The following is a 24,477-nucleotide window of genomic DNA, read 5'->3' as shown; positions in this document are numbered from 1 at the left end:
GCCGACAGATTAGAGTTTACATGATTGTACCGTTTATTTCTAAATTATATTCCTTAAGGTAAAATAATCTGCTTATGTACCGATTTAAACACAAGAACAGATTTCAAGTAAAGAAGCCAGCGTAAGCCCACCTCTAACAGGCGAATGTTCTTTGAAGATCAATTAGTGACATTCAACTGTTTGATGTTCTTTAATCGGGTTGTTGTCCCTATGAAACATTCCTCATTTCGAATCTCAGTTTTAAACAGCACGATTTTCACTGGTGGAACTAAACACGATAAACACTACTTGGCACATGGATAAGCCTCTGTATATTTGGCTGGTTTTCCATTCAGTAACTTTTGCGTTTATCTTATCTCTCTAAAAGGCTTAATCAAAACACGTACAATATGCATTGAAATATAAAATGTGTATAATATGCTTTTGATACGAATGCCGCAACTCGATTATTTATTTTCTTTCTGTGTCTTTCTATTAGCTCGACACTAGTAAACAACAATTGTGTGCTAATGGCTATCATAATCATAAAGTGGACGAAACATATCAAAGATGATTTATTCTAATGACTACGATTTAAATTGTATCATATGACGTTGAAGAAAAACAGTTGGAAAGCATGGATATGTATGTTTTAGAATAAGACGAATTGACACCTGATAAACCTCGACAAAAAGAATACCGAAATGGTAAGCAGACCTCGGTCCAATATTTGCACAATGTTACCACAATTTCGATGAAAATTTCATTTGGTTATCTAATTGTGTAAATGAGCATGATGAAGCGTTAATAACAATTGAAACATACCATTGGTCATCTGTACAAAAAATAAAGTAGCTGCAAAGTATACGTGTATGCCACTAGTGGCACTACGATTATGTGACGGTTATTATTTTAAATATTCTTGAACCATTTTCATATTCATTTAAAAAAACAACTACTTTAAACCAACTTATTTTCGCGAGCTATTTATTTTCGCGACTTTCGCGAGTAGAAAACAGCACGAATACAAATCGTCGCGAAAATGTGAACTACATCATATAAATTTGAAAATCGCGAAACTAAGAAGCCGCGAAAATCTTAAGAAAGGAAAAAACGCAAAATAAAGTTTCCGCGAAAATAAGTTGGTTTACAGTATAGTTGTCTTTTAAGCTGCTGTTAATTTTTTTATTTACTTTCCATAAATACAGAAATGCATTATAAAAGAAAAGAAGGGCAAACGATAACAGAGGGACAGTCAAATTTATATATCGAAATTAAATTGACAACGCCATGGCCTATAAATAAAAAGACAAACAGACAAATGATAGTTCAAAAGACACACCATAGAAAACATAAGACAAAGCAACACAAACTCCACCGACAACTGGAGATGATCACAGGCAAACCCTGCGCCTCATGTGGCACGGGTCGTCTTACTCATATTATTATCAACCCGGTAAATAGTATGAATCGGTAAGTCATATTCGTGGTGAAAAGAAAAGTGGATCGTTGTTACGACATAAGGAACATGTCCGATAACATTCGTGAAATGGTTATTCTATACGGTCAACCAACTCTTGATGGAATACGTAAAAATTTACAAAGGGACGATTTCAACTTCGGCATTTGGAACTCTTGGTGTATACTTTCATTTTCTATTATCGTATGAAGGAACATTTGGACAATTCTTAATTTTAAAAAATGTTTAACTATGGCAAATTTATTCATAGACATTTACCCCTACTGAACCATACACTCGTTTGTGAGCAGTGAGATATGACTGACAACACAGTAATTTAAAAAAAAAAAGCAATTGGTAAAACTAGTGAAACTGCCGAAGGTGTCACTTGTGGTAATTTGGCTTCCTCAACAAAAAGCATCATAGTGCAAGAGATACTCAGAATATCTTTTAAGCAAATAAACGAAACATGAATTTACGAATGTGCTGCACTAATGTATGTTCGTGTTCATTCAATTGCTATTTTGATTTTTAATTGATTTATGTCGATGATATTTTGTAAAATGCATTGAAAATAATTGGTCCTCTCCATTTTTGTTCACAGTAATCTTACATGCCATGACATGTCCCAAGAGTTTATTTCTCATAAAAGAGGTAATAATGTTAGAAAAAGGGGTGAAGGATACGGAAGCGGCATTCAAACTCATAAGTCGTAAATAGAATGACAACATCAAAGTTAAAAAAAAAGATAAATAAAGGGCACAGTAACACGAACTTAATCAACAAATAGAGGTGATTTCAGATGAACAAACACATTAATCATTTTATTAGTATTTAACATTAAATATTACATTTGTTTTAAAAATGCGATATTTTACCCTAAGAGATAGAAATATTGTCGTTTTAACTATAATATGTTGTATGCACTGTGAGGAAATTCATCAGATGGAAAATTGTCATGCGACCAATAGTTTTGAATTAAAATAAAAACAACAATAATAGGTTTATTTGTAATGCCATAATTTTGTTTTATTTTGTCAAAATGAAATCAATCATAGCTTTAACTTGATGTTATTTTAAAGTACAAAACAAATTAAAATTTTTAATAGGAATTTCGAAATATCATGTTAAATCTGAATGTTGAGTGTCCCGTGTGTATTTTTTGGAAATTGAAAATATGCTTTTCAACATTATGAATTTCTTGTGGCAGACAGACACTTAAAATTCAAAATTGGAAAACTAAATCAAAATTGATTATCGAAAGCCTTGCGTCTACATGTCAATGAAATGCTGTTTCTTCTCACTTACATTTGATTCATGCGAAGCAGTTTTGTTTTAGCTAAACCGTATTTTTTTCCAGACAGAATGTTTTAACAGTTGAAAAGGCGTTACCCTAATCAGTTAAATATCGTAAACAGAAAACAAAAAAGTAGAAGGGAATTGCTTAACACTGAAAATATTGTCAAGGTTTTATATTTGTTTACAAAAGTCAAGCAAGTTTTTTGTTGTTGTGTATTAACCGACATAAACAAGGCAATGGCATTAATTAATTTACTTGGCGTTTTATATTTCCACTTTCTTTCATTGCTTTACTCAATAACATATGACTTTTGATATGCTCAACTGATATCATTACCTTCAAGGTTGGTAAAAAATCTTTTTTTTATTTCAATCACATTTGCTATATCAGATCAAAAGTAAGTTTTTTGGTTTAATCATTTTTTTCTCATAAAAGAGGAAGAACATCTAGGGAGGAGAAGTAATATCGATACATAATTATAAGGATACATCAATTAGAAATCAACCCTGCGACACAAACAACTGATAGTGGTCAATATACAAACATATCTTTATGCAAATATACAGTATTTGACAATTTCAGAAATATTATAACAGAAATAACTATGCACATTCCTGGTCTATAATTTGAATCGCCAGGTATGCGTTTTGTCTACAAAAGACCCACCAGTAGCTCTAGAATCAAATACTTCCACGTGTGCCCGATCTTGCAAAGTATATGCATCAATATCATTTTAACCTGACCATGTTCCCAAGATTCAACATAAACATTACCAATTCTTCTATAAGGCTTAAAAAAGCGGTAAACTCTTTATTCTATCGTATAACATTTCTTTCAACTATTGATAATTTCCTACTCAGACTTTGCAAAACGTCACCACAGTCCGTAAAGGTGATGAACCAGGGGTATTTCAAAGAACGTCTCTTCCTTTTTCTAAAAAATCTAATAGACCCTGTGGATAAATATACTATATCATCTTCACAAGTAATACACGATGGTCTTCAAGTATATATTCAGGGTACTGACGTTGTTTATCATCTTCATAAAGGGGTATAGTTTTCTTTCAGTTGTCCTTATGATTATTACTTCTACTGTTTAGTCCGTTTTATGTGATGTTAATTTAACGTGACTTTGTACTGAAACATCCCGTCAATGTGTTAGTGAACTATGGTAAATTTTGTATTCTTGTCTTTCATATTTGCTTATGTGCTTTGTCTATATGCCTTTTTATACATGTGACGTGGCTCTGTATTTATACATTCCATCATTGCGTTATTGTTCTAGGATATTTTTTGAATTTTTGTCTTTAATTTTTGCTCGTGTGCTTTGTCTATAAGCCTTTTGTAGTTCATCTAATACAAATGACGTGGCTCTGTTCTTATACATCCCGTCATTGTATTATTGTGCTATTGTAATTTTTTGTATCCTTGACTTTAATTTTTGCTAAATTGTGCTTTGTCTATATATCTTTTTTTGCTTTTTTGTTACATATGTGTTTGCTTTAAAGCGTTTAAGATAATGACACAATGTTGACTGATGTACCCCTACGTGGAACAATTTAACCTTTTATGTCTGTTTTTTTCACACAACGTTGCCAATATAATTGAATTTGATGCGACTGGCATACAAGTGAGAGGTTTAGCCAGCTTACCAGGTTTAATAACGGCTTAATCATGTTAATAACGGTATTGCAATAAACCATAAGACGACGACCAAACAAACAAGTCCAAAAACATAAAACAAAAAATTTAAAAACTGATCAACACAACAAACACACAACTCCAAGCCCACACAATCCAACAAAAACAACTCAAGATTGAGAAACACGAACAGACAAACAAGTCCACACAACACAACATGAAAAAGCTAAAGACTGAGCAACACGACCAGACAAACAAGTCCACACAACACCACATAAAAAGCTAAAGACTGAGCAACACGACCAGACAAACAAGTCCACACAACACCACATAAAAAGCTAAAGACTGAAAAACACGACCATACAAACAAGTCCACACAACACCACATAAAAAGCTAAAGACTGAGCAACACGACCAGACAAACAAGTCCACACAACACCACATAAAAAGCTGAAGACTGAGCAACACGACCAGACAAACAAGTCCACACAACACCACATAAAAAGCTAAAGACTGAGAAACACGACCAGACAACGACCAGACAAACAAGTCAACACACCACCACATAAAAAGCGAAAGACTGAGCAACACGACCAGACAAACAAGTCCACACAACACCACATAAAAAGCTAAAGACTGAGCAACACGTTCAGACAAAAAAGTCCACACAACACCACATAAAAAGCTAAAGACTTAGAAACACGACCAGACAAACAAGTCCACACAACACCACATAAAAAGCTAAAGACTGAGCAACACGATCAGACAAACAAGTCCACACAACACCACATAAAAAGCTAAAGACTGAGCAACACGAACAGACAAAAAAGTCCACACAACACCACATAAAAAGCTAAAGACTTAGAAACACGACCAGACAAACAAGTCCACACAACACCACATAAAAAGCTAAAGACTGAGCAACACGATCAGACAAACAAGTCCACACAACACCACATAAAAAGCTGAAGACTGAGCAACACGACCAGACAAACAAGTCCACACAACACCACATAAAAAGCTAAAGACTGAGCAACACGACCAGACAAACAAGTCCACACAACACCACATAAAAAGCTAAAGACTGAGAAACACGACCAGACAACGACCAGACAAACAAGTCAACACACCACCACATAAAAAGCTAAAGACTGAGCAACACGACCAGACAAACAAGTCCACACAACACCACATAAAAAGCTAAAGACTGAGCAACACGTTCAGACAAAAAAGTCCACACAACACCATATAAAAAGCTAAAGACTTAGAAACACGACCAGACAAACAAGTCCACACAACACCACATAAAAAGCTAAAGACTGAGCAACACGATCAGACAAACAAGTCCATACAACACCACATAAAAAGCTAAAGACTGAGCAACACGAACAGATAAACATGTCCACACAACACAATATTAAAGAGCTGATGACTAAGCAACACGACCAGACAAACAAGTGCACATATCACAGTATAAAAAGCAAAGACTGATTTTAGCTGGATATAGCATCAGGTACACCGGACTTATAAGAAGATATTATTCTTATTGTGGCATTTTTTATGTTGGTCATTGTAAAATGGATGAAACATGTGACTTCAATAATCTGTGCACGTTTACGTTAAACTTTGCAATAAAAAAAATGAGTTGACTTGCGTGGATAATTTGCTTCGACCTGTATGTTGAAATAAGCACTTCAACATATTGTCTGCTGCATGTTTTCGAAAATAAGGAGGTTAATAAATATATCATATAAACGGTACACATTTGATTGATAAAATACGCTTGTTGACAAGTAATGTTTTTTTTCCATGCTGTTTGAGAACATGTTATTTTGAAAGTCCAAAACATAGTATAAACTTCGAGAAGCCGACAAAACCAAATCAGGACTGAAATGAAAGCTTTTCCTGCTCAACAAGGAATCTGAGCTATGCTCCAGGAATCTATCTTCGAGACTCAAACATGATTTCCAAAATTGAAATCAGCAAAATTATAGAGTAACATTCGAAATAACATATGGAACCAAAGCACATACTACGGTGATAATGATTCCCCCAAGAGAGCCAACAGTCCACCAACAGATGTATCGACCCAGTGATAGGTAATGGCAATCAAAGACTACCTAAGAGTTTCAAAACTAGCCTACTATTTTGATTATGTTTACAAAGTCTTTTGCTTCATTCCAAAGGACAACCAACTTTCGTTTTTAATTTGGACAATTCATATACCACACCAAAAACAAAGATAACACCAAATATGTTGTTATTTTGTAGAGAACGAAACACACAACTAATCATACCATGTCAGTCTACAATCAACGGATAAAGCTCAAATCAAACAAGTTAAAAGCTGTTAAAAGGGAGAAATTGAAAATCACCGAGATCCGCAATTCTGAATGTAATAAGGTAATATATTTCTGTGTTAGAAAAACCTGCGTGTTTCGCATAATTCAACGTTTTGTAAACTGTTGAAATTGGTACGAGTATTCTATAAACATTACGTTGTTTATTAATGTTTTGTTTTTTCATTACATCAATGATATTCCATGTCAACGAGGGCGTTTGACTTTAAAAAAAATATACTGTAAGGTTAAAGTTCTGCATGGCTATAAACATATAAGAATACAAATATCCCACACCATTGTTGAGTTAATATATCCCATTAGAATATAATACTTTGTGGTTTGATCAGCCATAGTGTTTGGTGGTAACTGTTGGTAAGACTTTGTAGTCAGGTACTGTTTTATGTGCTTGGTGTTTTTTGTTTGTCTATCGATTTTTGCCATTGCGTTGTCATTTTCTACTTGACTAATGAGCGTCCCCTACATATATTTCCATCGATATTGAGTACATACCCGTAACAGAAAATATCCAAGATATATAAAATGACCTAAAAGACAAAAACAATCCTACGATGTATCAAACCCCAAAATTCTGACAATATAAACAACAAAAATGTGCCAATGTAGTTTCGGACATGAGATAGTCGATAAAAACATGTGACACGATCAAACCTCATTATTTTCTCAATTTCAAGCATCCCCTCTTATATTCAGCTGGTTTGAAGTATCCCATCATGGATACTAGGATTGAAATTTTATATTTGCGCCAGACGAGCATGAAAGATACAAGTAATTTACGTTTAAGACATTTTAATAAATATTATAACCAAAAGGCCAGCACAGTTCCAGTCTACAATATCTATGGAGATTTTACCAAACCAAAATCCATGAAATAGAACAAATTAATAAACAACATCGTGTCTATATAATATTCGAAGCAATGTCAAAACACATGACCTTCTGATTTAAATCAAATCATAACTTTAAATCGTTAAAATTAAAGTGCTTCAATTTCATAATCAGTAAATACTTGTAGGGGCAATAGAAAAACACCTTTTGGTTGTTTTACACACCAATTGTTCATAGGGAACTTCACCTTCCAGACCACTTGAGATCAGCCTATTTTTTGGTTTATGGCTGGTAATTGCTCGTGCTTTAGTTTTAAGGGTTGGTCTTTGTGAATTTATTTGTTATTCATATCAATAAAATATAAAAAAGAAGATGTGGTATGATTTCCAATGAGACAATTATCCACAAAAGACCAAAATGACAATAAAAGTCTTGTTTATCAATTTGCAAGGAGAGCGTGATTCAATTATAATATTTCAAATTTGGTCATGCCTCAGGGTTGAATATAACCTAACATATATATTGTTTACGAATTTCGTGATGTTACAGTCAATAACCATTTTAATGGTGATGTTTAATCATTTACAGTAACTTATCAAAGTCCTTGTAGGAACCCTACCAACAACTAGTTGAGATAACATATGATCCAAACGGGTAAACAGACAAATACAAAAAAACCAAACAACACATTGCATTGTTGAGATTGAATAATAATTTTCAAAATTTAAGAAACGAAAATACATAATTAACCATTGTCAAGTTAATATATAGCATTATAATTTGAAGATTTGCATTACATCCCTACCAGTGTTTGCCAAAAAAAACCTACATTTTCCTTAAATTTGGAAAACTGGCATAACTTGACAAATGGGGGCAAGCTGAAGCACGAATTCGCTGCATTGAAAACTCATTGGCCGACTTCGGCTGTTGTCTGCTCGTCGATCGGGTTTATAGATATAGGAAGATGTGGTGTGAGTGCCAATGAGACAACTCTTCATCCAAATAACAATTTAAAAAGTATGTTTGTTTGACACATTCCCCATTTTCATTCTTAATTTCATATGACGGGGGTTTGGGCTGATTTGTCCTTATTTTTGAGCGGTTATCATCGGTCTTCTTTCGAATTCTCTTTCCTATTTCTGTTCGACGTATCGGAACGAGGTCTCCCCTATGTCGTTTCTTAATTTAGAACATAAACGCAACGGAGAATATTCAAATTCTGCTATAAATGACAAACGATTAATCAGACTAAAATTCTGACAATATGAACAAAAAGAACGCAACTATGACAAATAATGATAGTGAAAGATTTACAGATTTTAACACCATCACAAAACATGATTAATGATGTTGTAGATTGACTTTAAAATATTCAGATTTCAAACAATAACGGAAGCATTTAATAAGGTCTAATAATCTTTTGGATCTTTAACAATATAGCTAAACATAATATATGTTTTATATAAATGCGTTAGAAAGGCTCTTATAGTGTAAAAATACAACCGCATATTTAATTATTTAAATACCACATTGCTGTGCCGATGTCTTTGTAATAAATCAGTCATATAACACATAATGTTCTTTTGTTACGACATGAATAAAATCTGTCAAGCGAAATTATATCGAACATATTTGGTATTTCACTTTACATATAAAAAAAACACGAAACTACTCCAGTCGAATTATTGACGTTCCTTTCTCTATGCTATAAATCAATAAGTTGCCATGGTTACAGACTATTTTGTTATGACAGGACGGACATCTGGTGTATCGTGAATCGATATCGTTGTAATTACAGTTATTGAAAAACATTATTTTTGTTATGAAAAATAAATTGGCTACAATATTAAAGCCATCAACTAAATAATTAAATATGATTTAAATTCTCATATTTATGGTAAAGTGTAAATGGTTAGATGACTATGAAAAATATAATATTAATTCTTATACTTATTGTAATGTGTAAACGGTTAAATGACTTATAGTTTTATTTGGTTTCTGGTATAAGAAGAATGATAATTTGATAAGAACAGTAACATTTTTACCCGTAAAAGTCTGCAATCGTGTTTAACTATTTTAGATTTAAACAAATACATAGTATATCAAAATAAAAACTTGAGATGTCAGTTTTATTTGTTTACCCTACATTCTAAGTAAAGTTATGCCTTACTTAAAAAAATATTTAGAACATTTAATATGAGTCTATAAAATAAATGTAAACAAAGACTTCTTGATTTCGGCAATTTTTCTTTATAAACGCAAAACGCACATTAAGCTTGGTATTTAATTACATACATGTGTGGAACGATGACTCATTTAATACAACATTCTTGATATAGTACATGGGTGTAATAAGCTAAGTAAACATATTTAATGATCTTATCGGTGTATGGGGTTCCACAAGGGATATATGTATTCTACATAATTCTTAACATAGAAGGTACTATTTGGGATATATGTATTATGAAAAGTTCTTATTTGCCTAATTTTTACAACTTATTAAAGGCGGTTTTACGAAATAAGTAATCTTGTAATAAATGCCGATGAGGTAAATGATTGAAATTATTAAATTAATGTGAAATTAAATTAATGCAATTACATCTTCTAAATAATAATTCACTGAACTCATATATTACGTTTTCGCTAGTTAACTAATATAACTCTAGTAAATTGTGTCTGTATCAAAAATTATTCACTAGTGACCTTGTATATGTATATCATATATTTAGTATCTACATTTTTAGAAGATACCGATCGCGTTGTTTTTCTGCTTAATTTTATCCACTGTATCAAGTTTGATAAACTGTCTTTTTGAAATTAGAATGTTGGCAAATCATGTTTGAATCTGCTTTCCATTTGATTATTGTTTTGGAATTTCGAATGAAATTGTTTACCTCCTCTCTGTTAAATTGTTCGACGGTTTCAAGATTTTCGAATTTTGGAATTTCGAATGTAACAGATAAAAATATCCCTGATTTTTTTTTGTTGGCATTATGCATTATAAATATATTGTAAACATGTTAAAACAATTCGAGTTATGATATAAACTTATTCTTGAAATTATACGAAAAAAAAAAGAACGAAATATATTTCAAATCTACGTTTCCGTTCATTTTGATAAAACTGTCTAACATTAAAATATCCCTCTTTAGAACATTTTCAGTGCCGTCGATATGTCCATTCTCTGTCCACTTTGTGTCCTTTTAATTTCGTTATATTTTGTTTAATACATTATAGTTGGTTTACGCGTTTTGACCATTGGTACATTTGTATAATAATGTCACAATGAAGTGTGTCTGCATATTACCTCTGTACATGAAAATGATTGACTTTGTAAATATACTCAAATAACGATTATAAAAGATAAATTTCGTTATGTAGAGGTCATTGTCGTAAGATTTGCAGATTAATTAATTGTATGCCAAAACTTTAACATGTTGTTGACCTGCACCCATCCTTTCATTCAAAAATAAAGAATAATGCTTTGAATTAACCTTGAAACTGCATGAAAGGTATTGTTATTTACATCAATTTGTTTATTAACTGATAACCTTTCGTTGACTTTGGTTTTAACAAAACAAATCATCCTTCGTAAACCATTAAAACATATAAAAACCAACGATGCATATGAAGAATTCCCTCATATATTTTTTTGGGGTGTGAAAGAAGAGGCTCTTATTGTGTCTGTTGTATCAGAATATATATGTTAAAAGGCAAATTTATTAGAAACATGATTTACACATGGAACTACTAATATATTTTTACCTTTAAATCATAGGACAAAGAATCACCATCATCATAATATTTAATAAATTGCTGTCGAACATATTTTACTTTTTAAAAATATACTCTCTACTATTAACAAACCCGGTGGAATTCTATTTGGATATATGTAGTTCGCATAATTTACCATTTCAGAACATATATGCTGTCATTTAAAATAACTTTATTTTCACTACAAATTAACATCATCTTACATCTATATAGATCAAACAAGATAAGGAAGTTTTACAATATTAAGTGCTTCGGCTTTCGCTGATAAAATACAGTGCATTATATCAAGTTAAATAGTTTTGTTATTAAAACAACATTATCGTTTTATCTTGTATTTGATCATATTTAAATTGCTTAATATGTAAAATTTTTAAGAAAACTTAAAACTTTCTCAATCATATGAAGTATGATAGTTGTGTCCTTTTTCACAAGTTTTGTTAAGTAGCTTTTCTCATTGACTATTTGAACAATTTCTATCTCATTTATGAAATTGGTTTACGTATCTTATCAAATTGGCTGTATTATAAAGCAGCTGTTTATAAATGATCCTAACCATGAGTTTGACGAGTAGACGATTTGTTCAATAGAGAATAGGAGTAATAATACAACATATTTACCAATTGAAAATCATATTGACAGATGCTGATGTGGGGTATTCATACCTAAATAAAACACTTGTTCATGTAAGTGTAGGGTGTACTTGCAAAAGATTCGAACCAAATTTCCTGTATGGTTGCTTTTTCTTTAAATCTATACTATAAAGATAAGCTGGACAACAACTCTTGAGCTTGCTTAAAAATAAGGCATATTAAGCGTATTGTAATAAACTAAGACCTATGCTTACCTAATAGCAAAAAGGAGACAAATTCTACTAATGACACGAGATACGCGTTTCTTCAATCATTATCTTCAGTGATGACTGAGTCCAAAATATTAAATAATACAGAACAAGGCAAGGACACTAAAGGACATTCACAGATCACTATTGCGTTTTAACGTGTGTTTTAATAATATGATTGTACTTTTATGTAAACTAAATAAATTTAATTAAAACTTTACATACTCTAACAAAATATTTAATGAAAAACCCATACATTTAGGAGGGCCCTCATGGGGTTTTTGATTATGTGATTACTTGGCCTTTTTTTTAATGATTATTTGATTATTAAGCCAAATATTTCATGATTATTTGATTACCTAGGACTGTATTTTTAGTTTATGATTATTTGATTACTAAAGATAAGCAAATATTTAATGATTATGTGATTATATTGGCAAAAAAATGGTGATTATGTGATTACTAGGACCCCCCCCCCCCCCCATGAGGGGCCTCATTTAGGTAATAGAAGCATACCAATGTTAAAATTTAGATAACTAAATAAGAAGATAGCAAGCAAGGGACCATATAAGCTAACTGTGTGCTAAAATGGGCGTGCCCTAAAATCACCTAAAAAGGTTCTTGGTAAGCGTCTGATTCTATACCTGTTTCACTCGCAATGCGAATCGGCCCTTCCTTTTCATGTCACCGGAACCAAAATCAAGCAGTACATTTACTGACCAGACGACTATTCTTTAATTGTTCAGTAGCATACAGGAATCGGAAAACTACAGTAACAATATCACAAAACACCGATGGCCCTGATATAAATACATACAAGAAATGTCCTCGATTGTGAAAGATCATAGATTTACATAATCTGTATATCGCTATTTTCTATAGCGACTACTACGAGATTGCACTTTTTATCGTCATCACAGTCTCATGCTACCAAACTTTGGAAAAAAACTCTCTCTGTCTAAATGACTTGTGATTGAAAGTAATTACAAAGAATATTATTGAGCATTTGTTATCTAATAAATGCGATCAAACACAATACCTTTGATGACGTCAATACAATATGTGACTAGGCCAAACGGTATTATTTTCCAATCTAAAACCTTCCACTTTATAATGAAATGTTGAGTGTTAGAAGTGACATTAAAAACACGACAAATAAAACATACACTAACAGTTTCGTGTCTAAAGAATAATCGAAGCAATTTTGAATACTAAACCTGCTGATTCAAAGCATACCATAACTAAATGAACATCAGAGTACATAATCTGTTGCTCCAATATTCTAATTAGTACATACTTGTCCTGGACAAAAGACGACCCTGTGCTTGCCTAAAAAGACAATTTTGCATATGGAGCGCAATCGGTTAACCTTTCGGACTACTCGAAAGATCATCATAAGTTTTGATTTATGGGTTGCATGTTGATCTTGCATTACATTACAGTCTTTTTCTTTACCCATTTAAAATTTACCAGTAACAGTCTTACTTTTAATACGCAGAGCGTGATTAATTAAATAATTCAAATTTGGTCTACATGGTAAGAAAATAAACATAAAATTGAGAATGGAAATGGGGAATATGTCAAAGAGAAAACAATCCGACCAAAAAAAAAACAACAGCAGAAGTTCACTAACAGGTCTTCAATGTAGCGAGACATTCCCGCACCCGGAGGCGTCCTTCAGCTGGCCCCTAAATAAATATATACTAGTCCAGTGAAAATGAACGTCATACTAATTTCCAAATTATACACAAGAAACTAAAATTGAAATAATACAAGACTAACAAAGGCCAGAGGCTCCTGACTTGGGACAGGCGCAAACATGCGGCGGGGTTAAACATGTTTGTAAGATCTCAACCCTCTCCCTATACCTCTAACCAATGTAGACATGTACAGTGGTTTACGAATTTCGTGATGTTGACGTTATTAACCAATCTGCAATTGTTTGTATCTAATCACTTGCAGTAACAAAGTATACAGTAGTTAAACGACTGTTCTCACAATTGAATCAGGATATGCTAACCCTACATGAGAACCTGATATCACCCCTGATATTTAATGTTGCCTTTTTACTTAACAATATTGTGTGTGCATTAGTGTACAGTGTGAATTGTCTCACAAGTGTCGTAACATTTAAACAAATTCAATTTCTAAAAAGTGTACTATCTTTTTCTGACTTCAGTTACAGGGTATCACCAGCCCAGTAGCAAGTACTTTCGGCATGAACATACGGATTTTTTGTGTTATTAAAATTGGCTGTTACAAAATATTAGAAATTATTACAAATTAAGGAATGTATCTCCCTCATGCAAAGCTCTGATTCCTTTCACGGATTTGGCTATACTTTTTGGACCTTTTGGATTATAGCTCTTCATCTTTTATATAAGCTTTGGATTTCAAATATTTTGGCAACGAGCATCACGGAAGAGACATGTATTGTCGAAATGCGCATCTGGTGCAAGAAAATTGGTACCGTTAATGTTATTACAGCAATTTGATTTTTTTTAAATTTTATATTTATTCATTAACAGTCTGTTTCAGACACTTTTCCTCTCTTTTATTGCAGACATTTTTGCAGATATCTGTAAAGAGAGTTTTTTTTTTACTTGTTGTATAAAAACTGTGTATTTTGAATAGCAAGTGGTTCCTGAGTATATACATACGACGTGTATATACATATTGCCAAAATAAAATAAATAAATTAAATACGTGTAAAAGATAGTTTAATACCAAGAGGTTTTACTATTATTTTTTTTTTAATAGTACCGAACTCCACAAATAACAAACTCTAAGATAAAATTCAATTCGAAAGGTTACTTAGTAAATGGCAAATTCAAATGCTGAAACACATCATACGAATGGAAAATAACTGTCAAATTTTTAACTCGGTAAAACATTTTCTTTTGTAGAAAATGGTGGCTTAAACATGGTTTAATAGATTGATAAACCTCACACTTGTATGACAATTGAATAAAATTCCATTATATTGTCAACAATTTGTGAACAAACAAACAGACCTAAATAGTTAAAATTAAAAAAAAAAAGAAAGAGTAAAGACAGTCAACATCGTGTAACTTCTATAAAACTATCAGTAAACAGCGTTTAGAACATCCAAAACGAAAATTATATAGGTAACAATATAAGTCATATGATAAAAGTTTTAACTAGTAATTGATTCGTTTTTTACAATGAATACATTGATCATTAATTGTCTATGACCTATGAGTTTGAACGTCTCTTTGATATCTTTTGTGTCTCTTTTAGATACAAAATTGTACCTTTGTACTTTTGTAAACATTCAAACTATTAAAAAAAAAGCTACAACATCCTGGTGATCGCGGGATATTTCGGTATCCTTCCTGATTTCTTAATTAACTTGTACACCTAGAGGGTATTTGTTCATTTAACTTATGTATTTGTAAACATTATCTAACGTCTTCTTTGTTAATCAAAGAAATAAATTACTAAAAATAATTTGATATAACAAGGAATTAATACGAGGTGTGCCTAATGTGGAGTAGAGTCTGCTTACATTTTATCTCTGTACATGAGATCAACCCCGGTTTTGTGATGGGCTACGTGGTCTTTAATTATGTTGTGTGTCTTTTGAATTTTTTTGTTTTGTCTTTCACATGGTAATGTTGTCATGTTATCGACTAAAGAGTTTGAAACCATACTGGTATATGCCGCCTCTTTTTTACATAGATTACATATGCTAAGGGTATAACGATTCTTCGTTATGGTTTGATGACAAATATTGAAATAAATATAAGGTTCACAATTCACGATATTTTAAAAAGTAAAATCACAACAATACTGAACTAGGGGAAAATCAATCCGGAAAGTCCATAATCACATGGCAAAATCAAATAACAAAACGCATCAAAAACGAATGGACAAGAATTGTCATATTCCTGACTTGGTACAGGCATTTTTAAATATTCAACATCACAATTGGAAGAGCAGCTGAGATCTTACCCAATTTCAGAAAGGGGTCTTCATGTTCAGTGTAGTGTTTTCTTCTTTTTTTTTGTGTTTGTCTTATTCTCTCTATCCATTACCGCGTTGTCAGTTTATTTTAACTTATGAGTTGAAAGTCCCTTTGGTTTCTTTTGTTTTTCTTTGGAATAAAAACTTAGAAATACTTATTTTTAATAATTTTGTGGTTTTTATTCTATCAAGTTTAAAGTTGTGAATTTACAACCATTAACGTTGTACGTTGTATTAATAAAGCAAACAAAAAAGTATTTTGTTTACTTATTCCCGATTTGATAGTGAAACCATTTTGAACTTGTTTATAGAGTTTGACCACAGTTCTATATTAAAGTGAAGTTTTCGGCTCCCACACACATTATTTTAAATATTTTTGTACCAATCCAGGAGTCTATAGTCCAGTGGTTGATGATGATTCCTGTGGGACAAAGGAGGTGGTCCGGTAGGGGCCGATTTCAGCCTCAAATTTTAAGATCATCTGACGAAAGATTTTAGACACTTTTAAAACACTTAAGTTTCTACTTTAGTTGATTCATTTAGTTTATTTGAAATAGTTTAACTAATTTACTCATTTAAAATGCTCCGATTCTAGATTGAATATGAAAAATCTATCAAAAATGCCAAAAAAATGTCACTTTTCACATGTTTTTGTCAAAAATGAAAGTGGCCGCATCCGTGTTCATCCTCAACCTTTATACGTGTTATGTATTATCATGAAATACAACTTACATTTCAATATAAAGAATGAATACATATGCGGCCACTTTCCTAAAACAAAAACCGTCTGAAATTTACATAAAATACAAAAAATTGTGAAGATTTCAGTAATTTAGCATGACTTAATGATGCTAGTACCCGATATATGTACATTGTTTTGTGAAAAAATTTCCGTATGTATATAGTGGAAGCATTTTACCTTCCAATAAATAACTTCAAGCTTACGTTTTAACAATTTTGAAAAACGGCTATTTTTTTGGGGCAAAAACGTGGTCTACTGAACCTACTCCTTTGTTTAGTTTCGAGTAACCTTTTTTACTGAAATTAAACCTTTTCTCTTTCTCGTTTGCATTGTTACTTTTGTTTTAAATCTAGTGTTCTGTTTGTGACATGGTGTTTCCACACTGTCCTTTTTGTGTTTAGCAACATTCACACTACTTTTAATAAACAAAATGTAAAAACAAACGGTAAAACCTAACCTCAACATTTTTGGTTGATACGTGTACATCTCATTTAATAAAAGTTTAATTTGTTTTGTTACATTTGTTTCTACACATTTAAAAATTAATGTCAGTTTTAGCCAAAATATTCATTTAAACATACACTGGTCTGTAAATAAACTCATCATAGATACCAGGACTAAATTTAGGATATACGTCAGACGCGCGTTTCGTCTACAAACGACTCATCAATGACGCTCGAAAAAAAAGTTAAGAAGGCCAAATAAAGTACAAAGTTGAAGAGCATTGAGGGCCAAAGTTCCTAAAAGTTTTGACAAAAACAGCTTAGGTAATATATGCCTGAGGTAGAAAAGCCGTAGTATTTCAAAAAATTCAAAAAATTGTGAACAGTAAATTAATAAATATAACCATATCAATAACAATTCATGTCAGCTCAAATAGTGCTGACTACTGGCCTTGTGATACCCTCGGGGAAATAAATCTCCACCAGCAGTTGCATCGACCCAGTGGTTGTAAATAACCTCATCATAGATACCAGGACTAAATTTAGTATATAGGCCAGACGCGCGTTTCGTCTAATAGAGTTTTGTAACATTAACCTTTCTGTAGCATTGTTTACATAAGTGTGTATAATTGATTCATGCCTCTATGTGAAAATAGATTTTGTCTCTTGCATGAGTTAAATATGCTCACTTAAAAAGCTTCGGAATATTTGCCTGAATATTCCCTTTTAAAAATAAGGAGATGAGATTTGATTGCAAATGGGACAACTATCCATCAAATATCGTGGTGTTCGTGTTGCTTAAACTTAAGTTTCTATTTTGTGTCTTGTGTTCTATTATTTGTCTGTTTGTCTTTTTACTTTTTAGTCATGGCGTTGTCAGTTTATTTTCAAAACATGAGTTTGACTATCCCTCTGGTATCTTTCGTTCCACTTTTTTTTTTAAATGAAGTGAATGCAAGCAGTTATAGGCAACAGCACGGCTTTCAACAGTTGGGACTAACGTGTTTTTTTGTGATCCTGTTGAGTTAGGACTTCTATAAAATATATATTGTTTTGAGATGCTAACCATAACTAAATAATATCATCATAGATACCAGGACTAAATTTTGTATATACGCCAGAAACGCGTTTCGTCTACAAAAGACTTATCAGTGACGTTCGAATCCAAAAAAGTTTGAAAGGCCAAATAAAGTACGAAGTTGAAGAGTATTAAGGACCAAAATTCCTAATAGACAACATCAGTCAAGCTCTTTCTAATATAGTAAAGTCTTGAATTCGAAATAAGATAATAAATAATTTTTGTGGTTGGTGTTAAATAAAAAAGAAGATGTGGTATGATTGCCAATAAAACAAATGTCCACAAGAGACGCAAATGACACAGACATTAACAACTATAGGTCATCGTACGGCCTTCAGCAATGAACAAAGCCCTTACCGCATTGTCAGCGCTATAAAAGGCCCCGATAAGACAATGTAAAACAATTCAAACGAGATAACAAACGGCCTTATTTATATGAAAAAATGAACGAAAAACAAATATCTATATACATATAATAACCAGTCATAACCAAAATGCCGAATATAGCATATATTGAAACGGGAAATTATAAAATTTACGAAATCAAACGAATGACTGTATCCACCAACGGAAAGAAATAAAAGCCACTGTCATATTCCTAATTTGGTACATTCATTGTCTATTTTTTTTCGTCTACAAAGTATTGTTTTAATCAGTGTGACATAACTATTATTTAGTGACTAGGCGTGCATACGCATACAGAGACCGAATTATGATATGATGTAAACGTTGGCACAGGACTTTAGTTTATAGTTTCAATTGAGACGCGTGACATGATTGAGATCGATTAAGATAAAAAATAATCATGATGGATAGTGCACATTGATATGTAGCATACAAATAACTTTTTATTATTCCATACATACAACTGAACTAATAATTCCTTTATAAAACATACATTGTACATAAAACTATGGTTATCTATATCTTAGCATTATTGTTATTGATCTGTTCAAGAGTATCAGTTATAAATCAAATACAAAACTAATTCATAGACACGATTCAACGTTGTGTTTGAGATAAAATATATTTAAATCTTATCACGATACATGGTTTTATTATAACATAATTGATTTGAATGCCCTAGATTTGGACCAACAAAATGGCAGATTTGAAGGAAAAAAATTGTTGGCAGTGAAACCATCATCTTTATATGCGGCATTGAACAGAAAGGTTGTTAAAGGTTTTGAATGTCGAAAAAAGTAATACAACAACCTACATATCTCCAAAGAAAACTCAATACGAAATATTCTTATCCAATGGCAAATTTATTAAATTAACATATAATAACTATCATGTTCCTGACTTCAAACAAATATTTTCTTATGCAGGAAACGGTGGATTAGACATGTTTGATAGCTAGCTTAACCCCTCAATTATGACTTATTCTTACACTTTTTACATCAATAATGTGTTAGCAAATAAAACATCAAGAAGATGAACCACACGCACTATTTTTCGATCTGGAACTATTTCGTTTGTTTTCGATAATAAGTTTAATAAATATTTCTTTTCTCTCTGACCCTCGGAACATTTTCTTTATTTTATCTTAAAAAAAACATAACTTATAAATGAAGTATTTTTAATCGGGACACGATTTTGTTCTTTATTAAAAAGAGTTAATAACCTCAGGTATCATATACACGTTGATGGCGTGTCATAAGTTTTACAGTCTTTGTTTTTCTCAGAGTAGGATTTCGGTGCATCGTAGAAGTCTTAAAGCAAATGATTAAGGAATTATAAACCTAATTCAAAGAATAAAAACCATTTTGCGTTTTGTTAACATTGTATATTTTGAAGTTATCTATTCACAATCAAACGAAGACATTGACCTTCAAACTTAATATTTAATGCATGTCGTCGTCGTGCATTTCAATTATTGCTAACGACTTTATGTATACGAGTAAACAATAAACATTAAGTGGTAGCGGTAAAGAAATATAAGTACCAGACTGCAGCGAATCTCCGCAAATTATCTAACATTCATCTTATCGAAACTTAAATTTAATCAAGTAATTCATTGTAATTCATGTCTTAAAACAACAAATTGAAGGTCAGTTATAATATTTCACACGACTGTGAAACTTGTATCTAAATGTAAACAAGGTCAAAGTTCTATCAGCTTTAAGTTACATTTCATGTTGAGATTGAAGCACGTTCATTTGCGATAATGTCGACAGACTACATTAAGTTATTTTAAGGTGGTACCTAACACTGCAGGGAGATAACTCTGTAATATCAACTAAACGTTTTAAATACGTTGCTTTGTGAAAGCAATATAAAGCTTTACAATGATAAAAATTAGAGTTTGTCAAATTGCTATATAACCAGTGTAATTTTTCTGATAAAACGCTTGGTTCAAATTTTTTGATTTTTTGATATTTTTGTAAAAGGGTCAAAGTAATTAATTTGTCAAAATTTTATGAAAATTAAACGGGCCAAATTAATTTTAGTGGAAGTGTTGGGTACCACCTTAATCTGTACAAGTTAATTAAGAACTGTCCAAAGTAACTAGTACTTGCTACAATGAAATACGCTAAAAACCTAGTATAGGAATAAATATAGAAAATAGATGTAAGAAGAAACATTACTATATTTTTTTTTATCAAAATATTGTCATTACGTCAAATTAAAAAAAGTACCAAAAGTAATTGAAGTCTATTGCAATTTAAAAGCGACGTTATCATTTAGTTATTATTTAAATTTATTAGTAAAGATTTTGATCAAGTTGGTTAAGAAAGTCAGATTTTAATTTAGTATATAAACATTGATAAACACATATCTTAATTATATTCATGTTCAAGTTAAATCATATATTATACAATTTGTCACGAACATATTAATACATTAGAATAACTAACAAGATCTGGAAACAGCTTGTTAACTTTATTAATCCTTTTCTTATTCAAATTAAGACACGTCGTCTGTTTAGTATTTGTGACGTAGAATTTTATATTACAGAATGCTGCTGAATACATCATAATGTTATATTACGTAATGCTGAATACGTCATGATGTTATATATATAATGCTGAATTGAATGTTAAACAAATAGGAAATTATTATAATTCTGTGAAAACATTAAAACAAATCGAATAAATCAGCACACGATTGTGAAGTTCATGTATCTCAAAAGAGGGACGAAAGATACCAAAGGGACAGTCAAACTCGTAAATCTAAAACAAACTGACAACGCCATGGCTAAAAAAGAAAAAGACAAACAGAAAAACAATAGTACACATGACACAACACGAACCCCACCAAAGACTAGGGGTGATCTCAGGTGCTCCGGAAAATCCGGTAAATAGTCTAATTCGGTAGGTCAAATTCATGAAAGGGAAGGGGATAGTAGTGACGTCGTAAGGAACATATCCGATATCATTTGTGAAACGGTTATTCCATAACGGTCAACCAACTCGTGAAGGCGTCCGAAAAAATTACGAAGGGATGATTTCAACTTCACCATTTGGAACTCTTGGTTTAATAGCTTCCTTGTGAGCAGTAACACTCTATCAAGAAAATCATGATAGGAAATGCAAGCACGGGACTGTCGTATCAATTGGGAGATATATACCCCGTATGCAGGTGCTGCTGGAATGTTGCTACTTAGAAATGGAAAGTTCACAATTGGAAAGCTGAAATCATCTCATCAACAGATACAAACTGTTTATGTGTAAACCATAACTGAAATCATGCTAGATGTACCAATCAAAACATAACTGAGCAACGTCACATGTCTCAATCCTTCATTAATAGCAAAATTAGGGTCGTTCCACATCTGTCGATCAATTTATTTATATTTTGGCATCGCACAAGGTAATCCTTTTGAAAAGTGCTAATGACGTCATAACATCTTACTTATTGGATATGTACTGGTTGATAATTATCAGTTATGATTTACAAACTAGGGAGGAAATGTTGAGAAAGCGATCCCTAAATATTCAATTTGGAAAGACCACAATCCTGTTCCTTTATCGGAAATAGAACTACACATACACTGTAACCTGCCATTATCCGACACATAAGATTTCCATCATCCTGCTTGAATTGACGCATGTTAAAGGTGCTAAATATGCCTATCCGTGCAGAAAAAAAACCTAAGTATTCCATCATCCTGCTTCAAAAGACACATCTGAAAGGTGCTAAATATGCCTATCCGTGCAGGACAAAACCTCCGTATTCCGACACCCTGCTCGATCCGATATTTTTTTCTCTCTAAACAGTGTGTCGGATAACGCAGGTTACAATGTATAAGATTCAATATACACAAATACTATTATTTGAAACATATACAGATTCAAACATCTTTCCTGGTTAAAGTGGAAGCAATTTCCATTCAACAGCCATAAGGTGTTGTATTCAGTTTACGATTTTAAAGGTTTAAAAACAAAAAAAGCATTTTTCAATTTGGTAAACTCAATATTTCCGAAAACAACAAATGAAACTTTGAATTCGCAATCTAAAATGTTTGTTTGTTTTATACACTAACTATAGTTAATATTGTTTGCACTCAAACTTGACTTCATTTTACAAAGGTCATACACTCCAGTCGTATGTGGAACAAACAAAAGGTCATTTTACTTTGTTATATAATGCAAGCCAAAGTTTAATGATTAACACACTTACATGACATACTTTTAACAACCTTTGTTATGTTTATAGCCTTTATTTTTATCTCTCAGTCCAGATTCAGTCTTTCTATATCTACTCATCACCGTATTCACCTCCCCTTAATTGATCTATGCATTATTGCAAAAGTGCAGAATTTTGATAAAGTCCCGAGAGTTAATAATTCTACCTTTCCTCTTCTTTATTATGTCTTGAATATTGGTGGTGGTGGATTCTATGTCAAGGTAATTATCTAACCCTGCCACAGTTCCAGATCATCAGCTTTGGTTCTTATCTGCATATCTTCTATCATCTATCCCCCTATATACACATAGTAATAGTACTACCATTAAGAAACGTCATCTTAAACACCATAGTATCATTTTATAATACAACATATAAGCGTACTTGTTAAAATTGGTATGATATTGCTTTAAAAATAACTACGTGTATCGTTCCCTTAAGTTTGAATATCTATTTACAATTGGTGTTATCCCAGTTTTATAAGGGAATTTATTAGATAATGAAAATATTATTATTTTTAACATCAAATAAGCGCTGCATCAGAAAATGATCAACTAAACTTATTTTGCAGTTAATAATTCTAAATTGAATTTTTAACCCAACATTGTTGCCTAAAACCTTAATTCAATTCGACCCGGCTGTGTATTGTACGGTACATTGGTTCTCACGTTTATTGTTATTGCGTAGTTATAGAGAGGGTTGGACGATCACAAACATGTTTACCACTGCAATATTCTATGCTGGTCAACGTCAGAAATATGGTTGCTGTCTGTTGAACTAGCGTTTCGCTTGAATTGTTTTATTTTGAGTCATGTCATGATATTTATAGCTGATTTTACGTTACGGGTCTAAACATACATGGATGCCGTCCGATGTATTAAATATTTATAATATACTTATCTGACTATGCGGTATGGGCTTTGCTCATTGTTGAAGGCCATACGGTGATCTATAGTTGTTAATGTTTGTGTCATTTTGGTCTTTTGTGGATAGTTGGCAATCATACCACATCTTCTTTTTTTATATTATCGTCAGTTTGAATTAAAAAAAAGGTAAAATGCAGGCGAAATATTTACTAAAATGTAAAAGAGGGGCAAAAGATATCAGAGGGGCAATCAAACTCACAGATCGAAAATAGACTGACTACGTCATGGCTCAAAAGAAATGACAAACAGACAATTCATAGTACACAAGACACAACAAAGAAAAAAAGACTAAGCAACACTAATTTAATCATAAAATGGGGTGATCTCATGTGCGCCGGAAGAATAAGCAGGTCCTGCTCAATGTAAATGAATTTTATAACATAGTACAGATAACTTTTATGTTGACGTGAATGTATTACCAGCGTTAAACATGATGTAAATGTTACCTAATGTTCAGCGTACTGTTTTGGTTTTTAGTAGTTTTTTGAGTT

Source organism: Mytilus trossulus, chromosome 8 (assembly GCF_036588685.1).
Source record: "Mytilus trossulus isolate FHL-02 chromosome 8, PNRI_Mtr1.1.1.hap1, whole genome shotgun sequence".
NCBI classification, from domain to species: Eukaryota; Metazoa; Mollusca; class Bivalvia; order Mytilida; family Mytilidae; genus Mytilus; species Mytilus trossulus.
The sequence above is the reverse complement of the archived record's forward strand: the minus strand, read 5'-3'. Positions refer to the sequence as shown.